At 32.5% G+C, this 19136-nt stretch overlaps 1 long non-coding RNA gene across 1 annotated transcript; it reads right to left on the bottom strand.

Moving 5' to 3' along the window:
- Positions 1-15873: 15873 nt before the first annotated feature.
- LOC128284296 (uncharacterized) lies at positions 15874-18128 on the bottom strand. Its single transcript, XR_008274684.1, has 2 exons — positions 17998-18128; positions 15874-16586 (listed from the first exon to the last, which is right to left on the bottom strand). It is a non-coding gene; the product is annotated as an uncharacterized LOC128284296 (long non-coding RNA).
- Between the last annotated feature and the right edge of the window lie 1008 nt (positions 18129-19136).

The following is a 19136-nucleotide window of genomic DNA, read 5'->3' as shown; positions in this document are numbered from 1 at the left end:
AGAAATAAGTATGAGCTTTGATGAAAGAATGAGTAGTGACGTTTGAATAGGGGTCATATTCATAAACATTTTGCATTATAACAGGTTTAATTAGGAGCATTTGACCCATTTTAATCATAAGCATCCTAATCAATAGGCATGAATTCATACACATTATACAGGTTGTGTCCTTCAAGGGACAATAAAGATTGGTGCACCTTAACCCCCTAAGCAGTAGGGTAATAGGCTAAAGCATAGCAGATCTGACTTTCAAGTATTTACACTGAAACAGATCCAAGATGATTTGGCATCTCTGTATTGTCAGAGAGCAGATCGAAGATAACAGATTTGGCATCTCTGTATTAGCAGAGAGCAGATTGAAGATAACAGATTTGGCATCTCTATATTGGCAGAGAGCAGATCAAAGACAGCAGATTTGGAGTCTCTGTATTGGCAGGGAGCAGATCGAGGACATAGCTGATTTGGCTTTCACGTGTTTACCTTGAAGCAAATCTAAGATGATTTGGCGTCTCTGTATTGGCAGGGAGCAGATCGAAGACATAGTTGATTTGGCTTTCACGTGTTTACGTTGAAGCAAATCTAAGATGATTTGACGTCTCTGTATTGGCAAGGAGCAGATCGAAGACATAGCTGATTTCGCTTTCACGTGTTTGCGTTGAAGCAAATCTAAGATGATTTGGCGTCTCTGTATTGGCAGGGAGCAGATCGAGGACATAGCTGATTTGGTTTTCACTTGTTTGCGTTGAAGCAAATCTAAGATGATTTGGCGTCTCTGTATTGGCAGGGAGCAGATCGAAGATATAGCTGATTTGGCTTTCACGTGTTTACGTTGAAGCAAATCCAAGATGATTTGGCATCTCTGTATTAGACGGGGAGCAGATCGAAGACACAGCAGATCTGACCTTCATTGAAGCATATCCAAGATGATTTAGCATCTCTGTATTAGACGGGGAGTAGATCGAAGACACAACATATTGGACCTTTATTGAAGCAGATCCAAGATGATTTGGCATCTCTGTATTAGACGAGGAGCAGATCGAAGACATAGCAGATCTGACCTTCATGTGTTTACATCGAAGCAGATCCAAGATGACAGATTTGACATCTTTGTATTAAACGGGGAGAAAATTGGAGATAACAGATTTGGCATCTCTGTATTAGACGAGGAGCAAATTGAAGAAGTAAATTTGGCGTCTCTGTATTAGACGGGGAGCAGATCGAAGATAACAGATTTGGCGTCTCTGTATTAGACGGGGAGCAGATCAAAGATAGCAGATATCGCCTTCCTGAGTTGCAGTGAAGCAGATTGAAGCCGTCAAGAGGCCATTTAAAGAATATCAAGGATCAAGAACTCAAGACTTGGCGAGCCTGGGAAAAATTGGTCCTTTTATAGTCTTTGCTCTATTCCTGTTACACAGCAATGAGCAAAGAGGGACAGCTGTAGACACTCAATTTTTCCCGGGCCCAGAAATAAGTCCAAAAATAAAAATAATAAACCCCCCAAAAAAAGTCCAAGTTTAGTCCGTAATTACAAATATAATTTGGCCCGATCGGAATGGCCCATTACTTGAAAAGATTTAAGGTCCATCTACAAGCTTGACTCATATGGAAATATAATCTTCAATGATATACAATCTTAAATGTGATATGCAATCTTAGATATGATACAATCTTAGATATGATTGCAATCTTAGATATGATATGCAATCTTAGATGATATGATTTTGTAATCTTAGAAATTTAATTTGTAGATATCCTTTAATCTTAACCGTTGATGTAATTGATCTGTACCGTTGGATTTGGGGAGGCTCAACTATAAATAGAGGCCTCTCCCTTCATTGTAAATCACTTAAGTTTTGGGAAGCAATAAGAATTCTTGAGAGCATTCACTCAAATTTCTCTCCCTCTTGCATTCTTATTATGCGTGGTTTGTTCTTATTTTATTAAATGCTCTATCTTAGTTTTTCAACCTTTTTATTTTAATTTCTTCATTTTTCAAATATGTATATTTATTCCTATCTTTTATACATTTGATTATGTATTTTATATATTATAATATTTAACCTTTTATATAGTTTATTTTCAAATATATATTTTCTATGCATGTATATATATTATATTATCATTTCATGTATTTTGAACTATTGCATTATATTTTTATAATTTGTAAATGTTCTATTTATTCATTTTTTAGTGCATGTCATTTATCTTATTTGTGCATAGTTTCATTTTTTATATGCTATGTTTAATTATTTCTTTTATGTGCTATTTTATGATATATATTGTTGTATAATTTTGCATGTATTATGTTTTTCTTTTAGTTTACTCATGTTTTTATTTGTTTATTATCTTATATTTACCCTAGTATGATTTTTTTCATTAAACGTATGTTCATGTTATTTAGTTTTGTCTTCATGATATTATTTATGTTTGTATGGAAATGTTAGAATATTGTGTACATCTATGCTTCATGATGCATTAATATGTCATCCTAAAACGTCATTTAAAATAATATTCCAAGGTTTTTTAAAAAAATAAAAGGCAATGCTTGATGTTTGGAAACTTGAGAAAGGTAGTGCCCTAACTTCTTTGGGTTGCGACTTTTCTCGTTGAATTGAATAGTCAAGCACCCTTCTAAGTGATTTTGAGTTTTCAAAACTTAAACAATTATTTCGAGATTTCAAAACATAGTGTCCTAACTTCTGGATATGGCGTTTTGTTGTTTGAGATAGAAATTTTCAAAAGACGAGCTTAGTTTGAAGGTTTTAAAATGTTGTGTCCTAACTTCTTGGATGTGATGTTTTGACTCGTTTGAAATAAGTGAGCCTTAATTTTCAAAATTGAGACATTCTAATTAAAAGAGGTTTGCATCTTAAAACTTTCAAATTTCCGACATTAAAGACACTTGATAATCAATTAGGTACCAATTTTTGGGCGTTAGAGGTGCTAACCCTTCCTTGTACGTGAACTCAAACTCCGAATCTGTTTTCTCGACTTTCAGTAGACCAAAATTAATGTTTTAAAACAAAACATTTTATAAGGTGATCCAATCACATCTAAAAAGATTGGTGGCGCCTCCCGTTTTCGTTTTTCTTAAAGTCAATTCCCATTTTCCAAAACTCGATTTAAAAATGGTTTCGACAGCTAGGGTAGGAAAAAATTGACTTAAAGGCTGAAAAATATAAGAAAAAGTTGTATTTATACCTAGGGTTCAAGGGTATGGACGACACATACATTAAAAAAAATAAGGGATTTTGTAAAACTTAATTATTTTGCAAGGGAAAAGATTCAAATTTAGGACCTTAATCTAATTTCCATGCTTCCTTATTTTTCATTTAACCCCTAGGCCAATTACTCATACTTGAAATAATTTTTCAATATTTATTTTAAAAACAAGGCATATTACATACTAGGGTTTGAGGCAAAATTTGCAAAATAATAAAAATGGTACGAGAGAAGACATTTGAACTTGGATTTCAAGGAACGTTTCACTAACAGTTATCCAACAAACCAATATCTCATTTATTTCCTAAAAACGCATAAATAATCTCAACAATTAGGGCATGGCCACTTTCTCTCTCAATTCACAAACCCGATTATATTAACTCCCGATTTTTGGGATCAACTATTCGATTTTTTTCATTTTTAGTCACCCGTTGTTAAATAGTTAAAGGAAAGATGACATGACAATTTTTAAAATATGCATAGTAACTAATTTAGCCCTTAACCATCATACATTGTATCAAGTTAGTTTTAATTTTTAAAAATTATCCTCAATAATTAAACATTACCTAATTATCCTATTTTTACAAGAAAATATAATTTAATACACAATATGTTAATTAAAAATAAAAGCAACTATATTTTTAAAAATATTTTATTTATTATTAAACTAGACAATCTTCAAATACATTTCTTTCCTTGAATAAGAACTTGATAATCCATATAATTTCTAAATAATAATATAGATATAGATATAGTTGATATGAAATTATAATAAAAAAATAATATCAATAACTTATTAAGATCAATCTCGACACAATTCAGTTCAATTTTATTATGCCTAAGGTGGGCTTAAAAGAGATCATTGTTCTGTAACCCTTATCGATGGGTCAAATCTAACAATTCAGCCAAAAAAGAAAACTGTCGAAACCATTTTTTTTATATTTCGAAGTAAAAATGATTGATCGACTTTTTGGAAAGCGAAAATGGAGTCGCCAACAATATTTTCTTGTTTAGGTGTGATCGGATCACCTAGAAATTTGGGTTGTTTTAATAAAACATTTTGGTTTACTAAAACAATGATTTTGGTCTACGAAAATATGAGAAAATAGGCTCGGGAGTCGGTTACATATGAGGAAAGATTAGCATCCTCGTTACGCCCAAAATTGGTACCAAATCGATTAAATAATGTCCTTTTATCTAAAATTAAAAATGTTTTTGAAATGTGGTTCTTTTTAATAACATTTGAATAACCCGAATCTTGTACCAAAAATCTTCTTGTTTCGACGTTCGAAAATTTATAATTCGAAAATAACAAAAGGATGCCCAACTATTTGGTCCAACGAAAAATCGATACCTAGCACAGTAGAGCATGATTCCTCGAATTTCCAAACATTGACCATCGCCTCACCTTAGAAGATACGAGTGAAATTCCGAAGAGACATTCGATTATTTTGAACAAACAGGAGATTGCAACCCAACACGATAGGGCACTATTCCCCGAATTGCCAAACATCGAACATTTCTTTCATTTTAAGAGTTTTTAGAAAACGTGAGTGAAATTCCAAAGGGATCTTCGATCGTTTTGAACAAATGAAAAAGCGCAACCCGGCATGATAGGACACAACATTTCAAATCCTCGATACAAGATCATTTTTATAATTTCTAAAACTCATGCATTTGAAATTTCAAAAGGATATTTAATTATTTAGGTTAAACAAGAAAAATTGAAACCTAGTAAGTTAGGGTACTGTTTTCTTGAATTTCCTAAATTCGAAATATTTCCTTATTTTTAATTTAAAAAACATGGACGAAATCTCGAGAGAATATTTATTTGGTCAAACAGAAAATCGAAACCCAACACGTTAGGGCACAATTTCTCAAATTACCAAACACGAAATATTACCTCGCTTTGAAATTTTATTTTTATTTTTATTTTTAAAAGGAGTGATTATGGAAACAAACTTGCAGCGTATTTATTCGATTCATTTGAAGCAAAGAAAATGAAATGAATAATTTCAGGCAAATAGGTTGATTTCAGGCAAATAGGCTGGCAATCTCAATCATAATATCATACATGGGGATGCAAAACAAAGTAATATGGAAAACATATATCAATAATATATTATACAAATTTTTGAAAAGTGCAAACATGAAAATCGAAACATGCCCAATGATAATAATCTTACCACATACACTATTTAACGTTTCTAACTAATGGTTAAATAAAAATCTATTTTAAGAAAAATATTTTAAAAGGTAATAAAAATGTTAAGACAAATAAACTTGAAATGAACAATTTAAAAGTAGGTAAATTATATATAAATATATATATATATATATATATATACATAAGCAGATAATACATGCAAAAATTTACAATAGATTGTAAAATAAATAAAAATAAAAATAAATAATACATAAAGCATATAAAGTTTAACATATAAATGAGCTTCAAAATAAGTATTATAAGAGGAAATTTAAAGTTAGTGTTATGCAAAATAATTTAAAACCAAGATTCAAAAATGTATATATATATATATATATATATAATATTATGTGCATAGCAATAGTAATGTGTACCTATATAAAATTTTAAAACGAATAATGTACATATTAGCAAATTGTAACATAAATGAATTATATAAATGCAACCATGTAAGAATATACAAAAGAATATCTGAATGACATACTATATAATATAAATCAATAATTATACAAAATATTTTGAAACAAGATTTACTTACCAACAATTAACAAGATACATAAAGCATAAAACTTAAAATAAACATTGTATCTAAAAAATAGTAATATAGGCAAGTGTTTGAAATAAACAAAGTATAATTTAAAATTGGGGAACAAATGGTATACATAAATAGATTTAAAGGAAAAATATAAACATGTTTGCAAGGGAATTCAAATAAGTAATTCAATTAAATTATGTGTATATATATATATATATATATATATATATATATGTATGTATGTATATAAAATAAAGAAAATAAAATAAAATAGCAAAATGAAAAATGAACAAAGGGAATACAAGAAATTAAAATCAACCTTTTTTTTTGCTTTGGATTTTTGATCTCTATGTGAAAATACATTGTTTTTTTTTCTTTTCCTCCTCCCCCATTTACATTTGGTTTTATGATGGCTTTTATAGCCTTGTTACAACATTTTTTTTTATTTACTATCTTTTCTTTTTACAAGTGGTAGACAAAAGAGAACTAGGGCGGCACTTAGGGCGGCACATAAGGTGAAGAGGTTAGGTTTTTTTCTTTTTCTTCATTTATTTATTTATTTTTTATTTTTTATTTTGGGTTGTATTTGGTTGAGTTTTGGTATTTGGGCTGTGATTTTATTGGGCCCAGGGCAAAATTTAGGTCTTACAGCTGCCCCTCTTTGCTCATTGCTGTGTTAACAGGAATAGAGTAAAGACTATAAAAAGACCAATTTTGCCCGAGCTCACCGAGTCTTGAGTTCTTGATCCTTGATCTTCTTTAAATGGCCTCTTAACGGCTTCAATCTGCTTCACTGCAACTCAGGAAGGCGATATCTGCTATCTTTGATCTGCTCCCCGTCTAATACAGAGACGCTAAATCCGTTATCTTCGATCTGCTTTCCGCCGCTACAGAGACGCCAAATCTGTTATCTTTGATCTGCTCTCTGCTGCTACAGAGACGCCAAATCCGTTATCTTCGATCTGCTCTTCGCCGCTACAGAGATGCCAAATCATCTTCGATCTGCTCTTCGCCGCTACAGAGACGCCAAACTGTTATCTTCGATCTGCTCTCCGCCGCTACAGAGACGCCAAATCTACTATCTTCGATCTGCTCTCTGCCACTACAGAGGCGCCAAATCTGCTATCTTTGATCTGCTCTCCGCCGCTACAGAGACGCCAAATCTGCTATCTTCGATCTGCTGTCCGCCGCTACAGAGACGCCAAATCTACTATATTCGATCTGCTCTTCGTCGCTACAGAGACACCAAATCTGTTATCTTCGATCTGCTCTCCGCCGCTACAGAGACGCCAAATCTGCTATCTTTGATCTGCTCTCTGCTGCTGCTCTCCGCCGCTACAGAGATGCCAAATCTGCTATCTTCGATCTGCTCTCCACCGCTACAGAGACGCCAAATCTGCTATCTTCAATCTGCTCTCCGCCGCTATAGAGACACCAAATCTGCTATCTTCGATCTGCTCTTTACCGCTACAGAGATGCCAAATCATCTTGGATTTGCTTCAACGTAAACACGTGAAAGCCAAATCAGCTATGTCTTCGATCTGCTCCCTGCCTGATACAGAGATGCCAAATCATCTTGGATCTGCTTTAACGTAAACACGTGAAAGCCAAATTAGCTATGTCTTCGATCTACTCCCCGCCGATCTGAGATGCCAAATCATCTTGGATATCTTCACTTGTTGCCCTACTGCTTAGGGGGTTAAGACTTGTGAATTCACCGATTCTACTGCACTGTCCTCTGTAAAATCAGTTTCATGTATCCATGCTTATGCCAAATAATTAGGATGCTATAATTGAAATGAATCAAATGCTCCTAACTAAATGTGTTGCTTTATGTCAAATAATTAGGATGTTATGAAATGAATCAAATGCTCCTAACTAGATGTGTTATTATATGAATGTAGAAATGTCATGAGCCTTTTTTAAAAAGGCTTAAGGTATCATCGTTTGTTGTTCATTAGGATATTATCGCTGACGTATTACGCTGGCATCTTGTTTGGCTAGTATTCTTGACAGAAAAGTCAAAGAAATAATCACATTTTGCTCAGCAAGCTTGCCCCACTGTAATTTCAGAGTCCCTTTTACTGTACCTTTTGGGACATAAAGTTTGTGCCTCCTACTAACATTTGGTTTCTTCTATCCATTCCGCTGCAACTCAAAGGCATAGGATTTGTATCATCTTCAATCAGTTTGATCTGTTACACTATTCCCTGGGTGTAATGACCAGATGTATATGAATGCAGAGTATCATTTTCTTTTCTCGAGAATGACCCTCTTTTACACTTAGGTTGACATTGCTCGTCATTTGTCGAGGTTGTATCACTGACAAAATGTCTTGTCTTTTGGTTCAACCAATAAAGAGTCTAAAGAGATAATATTTCCAACCCTTAGGTTTGGTGAGTTCTAAACAATAGTCCTGTTTCAGGTTCTTGTATTATTTAGAAACTTCCAGAGTAACATGCAAAACTTCTTTTGTAAAAGTGTTATTAGTCCATTAATCATTATTTCAATGCAAAATGTTTGAAAAAGATCAAAACAATGAACAAGAAGGAAATTGATTAGGAGCATAGCTCGAAATGGATAAATTAATCAAAGATTGCAAATGCAATAAGAAGGAAATTAACTCAAAACGAATAAGTTAATCAAATATAGCAAATTCAAAATGAGTAGAACAGAAAACTAGGTGCCCTAGATATCGCAGCTTGAGCTTCTCTGTACCAACTTCTTAAGGACTTTTCTGAGCTCAATACGTGTTTAGGGGATTCAAAGCACTTTGTTGATGCCCCAAAACGTAGCATACTTCTTCATTGTTAATTCATGTATAGCAAGACTGTTGTATGCCCCACTTTGATCCAAATTTGAGTCGCCCTTTTCGAGTTTTCAACTCAAATCCCCTTTAGTCTCAAAGCGCCCTTTGCGGGTTTTCTCTTTGGCCTCTCATTTTTCTTCTCTTTTTTTTTGAAGGTCTCAAAGCGCTCTTTGCGGGTTTTCGCCTTGGCCTCTCATTTTCTAGATGAAATACTTCTTGACGAAATCCGAATTCACCGACTTGGGTAAATCTTTGCCATCAATCTCGGTCGATATTAATGCCCTTCCAAAACAGGTCTTTTTTACTACATAAGGTCCTTCTCAGTTTGACATCCACTTTTCTCTTAAGTCTTTTCGTATAGGAATGATCTTTTTCAACATCAAGTTCCTCTCGTGGAATTCTCTAGGATGAACATCTTCATCGTAAGCTCACATCGTTCATTAGACCATGGCGGATGGCTTTCAACCTCCTTTCTGATCGTATCGGGATTGCCTTATCCTCCTTCAGGTTTGACAAGACTCAGAGACAAGAAATCTCCTCTTTAAAATCATTTTTATCCCATAGACTGATGAAATACGCTGCCCCGGTGAAGGTCTTGGCCAACGTTCGATGAGCATAGAGGGTAAATAGTGACTTTTTATGCCAATCTTTACAAGTCTCGGTCATCTTCCCCATGATCTTTAATTTGTTGTTGGGTCTTTTTTTTTTTGCCTTTGCCTTTGCATTTGCCATATAGCGCCTAATCTTTGAACAGACTGCAATCTTTTGACATTGTACAACTGTGTTAGACATGATTTTCTGGCACTCTTTGTTGGCACCTTTTTTTTTTTTTTTTTAGAATTTGATGACTGTCGACCTAGTGACATTGGCATATGAAACAACTTTTACCCTTTCCGCGGAGTAATCGACGACCCCCAAAGGTGAATCAATATTGGTTAGAAGCTTTCAAAGAGATCGGCCCATAACCTCCATGCCCCCACATAGGGAAAATCTACAGAGAAATGAAGGGACATATGAATCTTGTCTACATAAATTTGGCATTTACAGCATACTAATGCAATCCTTTTCTACGGTGGACCAGCAGAACCCAAATCTCATGATTAGCTCGGCCACAGTATATGACATTAGCATATGTCATTCAAAAACCCCGCAATATCCTCACGTCTTAATAGCCAGGCATATCTTGATACGATCGTGCAAAAAATCTTTAAATTCTTGGAAATGAGTCAATGACGTCTCGCTTTGCCTTTGTGGTGATACAGACTCCGATGTTTGCCTCTTTCTCTTGTCCTAGGCCTACTGTTTACTGTCTTTTTGTAAGAGAGGATCTGTTTTCATCTTACTCTACCATCCTTAATAAATCAGAGAGTAGTCTACATCTCTGTCATCTTCAAAGTGTTGAGATCCCTTTAGGCCCATATTTCACTCAAAAGGAGATTCAGAGTCAATGACAGCGTCGCTCTCATCATTGATAACTGGGGACTGTTGTGAATCTGACGATTCAAAGAATAAATTATTCTAATAATGATTATTTGTATGGTATAATCATGAATGAAAGAATCTAAGAATAGTCGTTTATGCAATATAAAATGGAAAGAATAAAAGAATATTCTTGAAACATGTATTTCATTGAAATAAAGATTTTGGATATAAGCTTATTTCACAAAAGGATTCTTGTTGCTTCTAGGCTTAAAACAACAAGCTTGTTTTGAATATTACTCTAGATTAGCTCTAAAAATAAAGGATCCTTTTCACAGTCCCATTGTTTAAAACACCCTAAGTACGTAAGGGCAGAAGCTTGAAAAAGTCTACTCCCGGGTTCCCTCTTCTGATACGTCATTGATGTTTGGGTTTCCCAATACCAGGCCTTGCATTAGAGTTCCGAGCTCGATGCACCCTTAAATCTCATACCCCAATCCAGCATGAAACTCATAATGTTCGCCTCTTTAACAGAAAAGTTGGATAATCGATTTCCTGCTCTAGAGGGATCATCGAATTTTACAATACCCAAATTGGTGAGTCTTTTGACAATCTTTTTAAAAGCGGTACAGTTCTCGATGGAATGCCCCGTGATTCCCGCGTGGTATTTACATTGACTGCTTGCATCGTACCATTTAGGATATGGGGGCAGTATAGGTTTCATGTAAAAAGGGGATACGACATGTGCGTCGAACAAAACGCAGTACAACTTTCCATACGTGATTGGAATGAGCGCGTATTGGGGTTTTTCTAAGCTCGGTCTTCAATTGGGTTCTTACCTTGAGGAGGTCTGATGGCTGGTAGTTACTGACCTTGGCCAGCCTACTATAACCGGCTCCGAACGACCCTTGTTATACCTACTCGTACTATTTACCTTCTTTTCCTTCTTCTTCGGGGCCTTTAAAGTCCACTCTCCTATTGTCTTCGTTTCTGCCAGAACAACTGGCTCAGCTTGATCATCTTTCGGGTTAAAACCTAAACCCATCGAGAAGCTCAACAGTGCTGATGTATCCGTCTGACATTGGTGTCCTATAACAACGGGTACCCCTTGCATGTCTGGTTGGGTTGGGACGCTTATTGGGGCAAAGCTTGGGGAATAGATGATCTCTTCAACATCATCCTCACTATTGACCACTAGGCCATTCCTTTTTTCAAATTCTCCGGCCAGTAAATGGGTTAACTTGCCCATCATATTTCTTTAGAGTTCTAGCATTTCTCGCATATCCTGTTGAATTTCGATCAATTGCTCTTGCATTTGCATTTGCCTTTGCTCCATTCTCTCCAACCTTTGGTCCATATCTTTTGTCAGTTCTGAAATAATTTTACCTAATTAGGGTCGTTTTGGGAAAATCTAATGCAAATGATGCAATGCAATGCATATGATGCAATGCAATGCAAATGCATGGGATGAATGCAAAGGAAAGAAAGATGTTGATTTTGAATTCAATTACCCTAGAACAACTTTTCTATAAAACAAATTCTTTTTCATAAAACAGATTACGTATACGGCCTTGCTTTCGTATTCGAGGCGAAGGTACTGATCCCCTTTCTTTATGAAAGTCAAATCTTGCAAGCTTCCAATGAATGCCTCTACTAGCTTCTTTTTGCTTGATCCAGGCCACGAATTACTATCCTCGCAATGTTGATTAGCTCCTTTAAGAAAGTCGAGACGCGACGGTTTTTGGATAATCTTTATCAGCTTGAATCCTTAGGTAAAGTTTTGTTTTCTTCCATGAACTGTTAGCCTTCTTCTGTTGTGTTCACTTGGACCGAATTCAGACAACCGTATTGTAATCCGCGTTATTAAGAAATTCATTTTCTTATGATAAATTGTTCTATTTAGCAATTGAATATCAACACCTCCTTTCTATGATGATGTAATGCAATGCAGTTATGAACAAACAAAAACAAAGCACGTTAGTATCAAAATAAACAACCAACAAATTACCTAATCGGGTGATCACTAGGGGTTCGGAGTGGCTCTGCTTAGGGTAAGCTCCTAGGTGTCTCTATATGTGGCTCGATTCTAAAGTAAGGGTACCCGAACCAGCAGATTCCTCGGTCCTCACCCATTATAGGCTCATATGGACCAAGTTCAGTTTAGGGGAATACATTTCCTTATGCCCATGCGAAGGTAAAAACCTCACGAAGACATAAGTACGAATGTATTCCGGAAGCGATCCCCTAGCCCATGCGGAGGTGAAAACCTCACGAAAGCATAGTTTCTCACTCCCACTTAAAAGGTGTGACCACAACGGTCATGCAATGCAATGCAAAAGTATTCTATAGGACTTGAACCAAAACAAATGAAGTAAAATGATCATTTGTTAAAAACCAAATTTTAAATTTTCGACAAAAGGACCAAAAAAATAATCAATTTTGCGGCTTGACTCTCTTATTGTCCCCAGTGGAGTCGCCAAGCTGTCGAAACCATTTTTTTTATATTTCAAAGTAAAAATGATTGATCGACTTTTTGGAAAGCAAAAATGGAGTCGCCACCAATCTTTTCTTGTTTAGGTGTGATCGGATCACCTAGAAATTTGGGTTGTTTTAATAAAACATTTTGGTTTACTAAAACAATGATTTTAGTCTACGAAAATATGAGAAAATAGGCTCGAGTTGATTCACGTATGAGGAAGGATTAGCACCCTCGTTCGCCCAAAATTGGTACCAAATCGATTAAATAATGTCCTTTTATCTAAAATTAAAAATGTTTTTGAAATGTGGTTCTTTTAATAACATTTGAATAACCCGAATCCTTTGCCAAAAATCTTCTTGTTTGACGTTCGAAAATTTATAATTGAAAATAACAAAAGGATGCCCAACTATTTGGTCCAACGAAAATCGATACCAAAGACAAGAGAGCATGATTCCTCGAATTTCCAAACATTGACCATTGCCTCACCTTAGAAGATACGAGTGAAATTCGAAGAGACATTCGATTATTTTGAACAAACAGAGATTGCAACCCAACACGATAGGGCACTATTCCCGAATTGCTAAACATCGAACATTTCTTTCATTTTAAAGAGTTTTAGAAAACGTGAGTGAAATTCAAAGGGATCTTGATCGTTTTGAACAAATGAAAAGCGCAACCCGGCACGATAGGACACAACATTTCAAATCCTCGATACAAGATCATTTTATAATTTCCAAAACTCATGCATTTGAAATTTCAAAAGGATATTTAGTTATTTAGGTTAAACAAGAAAAATTGAAACCTAGTAAGTTAGGGTACTATTTTCTTGAATTTCCTAAATTCGAAATATTGCCTTATTTTTAATTTAAAAAAACATGGACGAAATCTCGAGAGAATATTTATTTGGTCAAACAGAAAATCGAAACCCAACACTTTAGGGCATAATTTCTTGAATTACCAAACACGAAATATTACCTCGCTTTGAAATTTTATTTTTTATTTTTTTATTTTTTAAAAGGGAGTGATTATAGAAACAAACTTGCAACGTATTTATTCGATTCATTTGAAGCAAAGAAAATGAAATGAATAATTTCAAGCAAATAGGTTGATTTCAGGCAAATAGGTTGGCAATCTCAATCATAATATAATACATGGGGATGCAAACAAAGTAACAAATATGGAAAACATATATCAATAATATATTATACAAATTTTTGAAAAGTACAAACATGAAAATCGAAACATGCCCAATGATAATAATCTTACCACATACACTATTTAACGTTTCTAACTAATGGTTAAATAAAATCTATTTTAAGAAAAATATTTTAAAAGGTAATAAAAATGTTAAAACAAATAAACTTGAACAATTTAAAAGTAGGTAAATTATATATAAATATATATATATATATATATATATATATATATATATATATATAAATGATAATACATGCAAAAAATTTACAATAGATTGTAAAATAAATAAAAAATAAAAATAAATAATACATAAAGCATATAAAGTTTAACATATAAATGAGCTTCAAAATAAGTATTATAAGAGGAAATTTAAAGTTAGTGTTATGCAAAATAATTTAAAACCAAGATTCAAAAATGTATATATATATATAATATATATTATGTGCATAGTAATAGTAATGTGTACCTATATAAAATTTTAAAACGAATAATGTACATATTAGCAAGTTGTAACATAAATGAATTATATAAATGCAAGCATGTAAGAATATACAAAAGAATATCTGAATGACATACTATATAATATAAATCAATAATTATACAAAATATTTTGAAACAAGATTTACTTACCAACAATTAACAAGATACATAAAGCATAAAACTTAAAATAAACATTGTATCTAAAAAAATAGTAATATAGGCAAGTGTTTGAAATAAACAAAGTATAAGTTAAAATTGGGGAACAAATGGTATACATAAATAGATTTAAAGGAAAAATATAAACATGTTTGCAAGGGAATTCAAATAAGTAATTCAATTAAATTATGTGTATATATATATATATATATATATATATATATATATATAAAAATAAAAAATAAAATAAAATAACAAAATGAAAAATGAAAAATGAACAAAGGGAATACAAGAAATTAAAATCAACATTTTTTTGCTTTGAATTTTTTATCTTTATGTGAAAATACAATGTTTTTTTTTCTTTTTCTCCTCCCCCTTTACATTTGGTTTTAGGATGGCTTTTATAGCCTTGTTACAATATTTTTTTTATTATTTACTATCTTTTCTTTTTACAAGTGGTAGACAAAAGAGGACTAGGGTGGCGCTTAAGGCGGCACATAGGGTGAAGAGGTTAGGTCTTTTTCTTTTTCTTCATTTTCTTATTTTTTATTTTTTATTTTGAATTATATTTGAGCTTGAGGTATTTTGGGTTTTAGTTAAGTTTTAATATTTGGACTATAATTTTATTAGACCCCGAGTAAAATTTAAATTTTACAAAAATTATAGTGGAAAAATTAGGGTCTACTGAGATGGCCATGCTAAGAAACATCATTAAGAAGAAGCATGGTAAATGTCACATCCATCCATTGTGTGGTTGAAAAAATAGTATGTAATAAATATATTTATTAAAAGTTTATATAAAATTTAGGTTTTAATTGAAATAGTAAAATTAAATATATAAAATTTATTTTATTATATTGAGTTTTTATTAATTTATAAATTTTTGTAACAAAAATAAAAATATTATTATAATAATATAATTTATTTTATATATAAAGAGATATTCTAATAATTTTCCAATTAAATTAATGTCCTATTGAGCACTTGTTACACAAACTTGAGTCAATGGCTTAATATAAGTGTATATATAAGTAATTTATTTTTTATATTTTGGTTCCATGAAGATGAAGAAGTGGAGAGAGGAGAAGGTTGGGAAATGCAAGCATTAGGAGCCAAAAGAGGCATTTGATTACAGTAAGACGTGTATGGGCTCTCATGATTATGAACACCTTCATAGGTAGTTATCACATAACTTTTAAAATCTCTGTCCCTTTCTATCCTCTTCTTCACATTGCATTCTCCACTTACACATTTATAGTAATTTCTGCATAAAATAACAGAAAATTTGAGTTTTCCTAAAATATTCTAATTATATTATAACAACACACTTTTATAATATAGTATGTGTACTAATTGTTTATAAGATATTTGATTGTGAATCTCACATCATATTAAAAAAATTCCTCAAGAAAGATTAAATGGATGGCATGTGATAATATTTTATATCATGCTTGTAAAATAAAAAGTTTCCCATAAAAAAGTATCAAATCTTACCCTATAGGCTGGTATAGCTTTTTATCCATCAACTTAAATTAAATTATAATGATTAAATGATAGTTTATATGTATTCTACTCAAGTAACTGTGCTCAAAGCTCCTTTATATATATATTAAATAAAGGATCCCTTCCATTAATATAGAGCTACTCCTCCCATATACAGCATATTAAACTGTGAAAACTATGGCGGCGGTAAAGCATTTGCTTTTGAGTGGTCCTGCACTTGGCATTTTAAATTTGAGAAAAGCTAGCTGTTGAGTAGTCTTTTCATAGCTTTCATTTTTGGTCATGGATGCCTCAAACAAACTCCAATTTCATCCATACACGGCTAATTTGTTATCCAACTATCCCTTTTTCAGTCCACTTGGCTTTAGCTTATTTTCCATCTGCCATAATAATACAGTCCCATTTTTACTCTAGCACACGTACATACAGTAGGTGCAACTGTGGGCATATGATGATAGCTCAGCAGCACACTGTGTATCATGTATGTATGTGGAGTCATCGTTGCCTCTTACAGTTGCAGTCTACTTTAATGATGAAGCCAATTTGATTTAAATTTGCTTTGATGGGGCGGGGCGTCCTGAAGATTTTTATATTACGAGGTCAAATTATATTATTTTTTTATTAAAAAATATTAATCTCTATATTATTAAATAGTAAATTGATGATTATATTAAAGTTTTTATCTATTTTATTATTCAAAGCAAATCTTTATAAGTCCATATAGAATACGTTATTTTTGATTATTCTATTAATCATATCAATTTTCAATAGTATAATTAGATAAAATTTTAATATAAAAATTAATTTATTTTTAATCTAATATATAAAATTATTTTTTAACAAAAAGACAAAATATAATGTAAGTTAGTTTAGTGACTTCAATGTACTCTTAACCCGTATATTATGTAATTTGCAACGATGATATGATAGGATTGATTCATGGGTATGTTAGTCTATGGCAATGTTTTCCCTAAAACTAAAGCTACCAGATTATCGAATAAAAATCTGTGAGCTTTGGGTAAGGAAAGAAAGGATAAAAGGTAAGGTATAAATGGCTATAACAACTTTTTAGGGGTTGAATGAAATTTTAAATTTTTATAGTATATATTTTTATAATTTTTAAAAGATTAATTTAAATTTTTATAATTTTTGGGGGAGTCAAAGTACAATTTTACCTTAATTAATTTAAAATTTAAAATTTTTAAAATGCTTAAATAACAATTTTTCATTTTAAAGGCGAGACCCTTGTAAGCCCCCTAGATTTGCATCTGTAAAGTCTAATCTTTTGTGATATCAATAGTTACAAGTATTAACTAAACTCAATAACTAATTAACTTAAACATAATTTTATATTTGAAACTAGTTTCTTAAACAAGAAATATATCACAATTATTGAGTTAAAAGTATTACGAAGGTCTGTGTATTAGGAGTCAGATCACATTTTACTATTTTTATTTAAAAATGGCAAGTTATTCCTTGTATATAAGATCAAAGAGCAAATTGATTCTTTTATAAAAAAATTATCTATTTGTGTTGTTAAAAATTAATTCACATTCGTGAGCATGAGGTACACGAGGTATGTCCCATGTCACTATTTGGTATTTCGTAACTACACTAATTTTTAACAAGACAAATGGAAAAAATATTTAATAGAAATGATTAATTTATTAAAAAAATATTTAATAGAAATGACTAATTTACTCTTTAATCTAATATAGAAAGACTAATTTACTGATTTTTTAAATAAAAAAAAAAGTAAAATGCAGAGGTGATGGAGACATATCCAAATTCATTGTTTTAAAGTTGATCGAAAATTAAGTTTTAAATGAAATTAATGATGAAGTTGCAAATATAAAGAAACATATTTGGGGTCCGCTCAAATATTGAAACTATCCAGTGGTTTAAAATTCCAACACCGGGGAAAGTAACTAAATTATTCCATTTCATGCAATAAGATAAAAAGGCGGAAGAATTACTAGAAAAATTACCTCGGATTGGGGCTGTTTTTGACCGACTTTTTCCCATATTTCCTCCATTTATATCCATCATCCACGGCTTCTATCTCTGATTTCATTCTAAATGCAATACGATGTCCCAGTCCCAACTCGTTTTTCTTCTCTCCACTTTTGCATCTTCTACAATTTTTTAAGCACGATAATAATGAAAAAGAAAAAAAAATCCCCATTATTTTTCTAAACAAGTATAAAACTAATGATGATGAGCCTTGCTTTAACTTAATTTAATTCTATTATGGATTTTCAAGAAGGAAAAAAAAAATGAAAAAGAAAGATCCCAGTGTTGGGCATATATAGTTTATATATCACTTTGCATGTTACTATGTTCTGGTGTTGCACTCGCACCACTAGTTTCACTTTCATTAGCGACACCCATGCCCTTCTCCGACGTATCATCCTCGAAGACACCGGCATCAAGAATAAGGTAATCAGAGATCTCGAAGTCGGCCATCGGATCGGGATTTTCAGGGAAGAAGATAGAATTAGGTTTAGGGTTTGAGTGGCCATTAGGAGAGAAGTCCATTTGTAAGGAAAGCTGGACTTTGGTCTTTTGATAGTCTTTAGGAAGGGGAAAACTTGTTAGATTCAACCATTTTATACACTTACTTGAATGGAAAAAAAAAATGCCTGAAATGTAAGAAATAGTATTTTTCATAGATTCTTTTCCTATATTTTTATATCTATTTAATGAGCTACTGCTGCTTCATGGAGTGTTCCCAGGAGAGACACGCTGGCTTGGGTGCTCCGTTGAGTACGTCATGGAGATGACGTATGGCTCAACTTTAGTGAAATATGGGATACCACTTGCAATGTAATAATAAAAGGTGGGGATCGTTGTTGGCGATGATAAAGGTCGATAGACCACAAATTTATTCCATATGTCTGGCATAGCTATCTGCGTGGCACTTCTTCATTGGGTTATATTCTGATTATAACGGTGCAGCAGACACACCCGAACCCAAATGCGCCAAGCTCTTTCGAATTCCATTTTAACCCTACTCTGCTGGGTTTTTTTAGGGTAAACATTTTCAGTAACTCAGTTGATTTTTAAGAAATTTTTATTTTAATCACTAATCATTGAATTTATAATTTTACATGTTATATTATGTTTA

This window comes from Gossypium arboreum, chromosome 11 (genome assembly GCF_025698485.1).
Source record: "Gossypium arboreum isolate Shixiya-1 chromosome 11, ASM2569848v2, whole genome shotgun sequence".
Classification (NCBI taxonomy): Eukaryota; Viridiplantae; Streptophyta; class Magnoliopsida; order Malvales; family Malvaceae; genus Gossypium; species Gossypium arboreum.
Note: the sequence above shows the minus strand (reverse complement) of the source record. Positions and strands in the feature narration are given on the sequence as shown.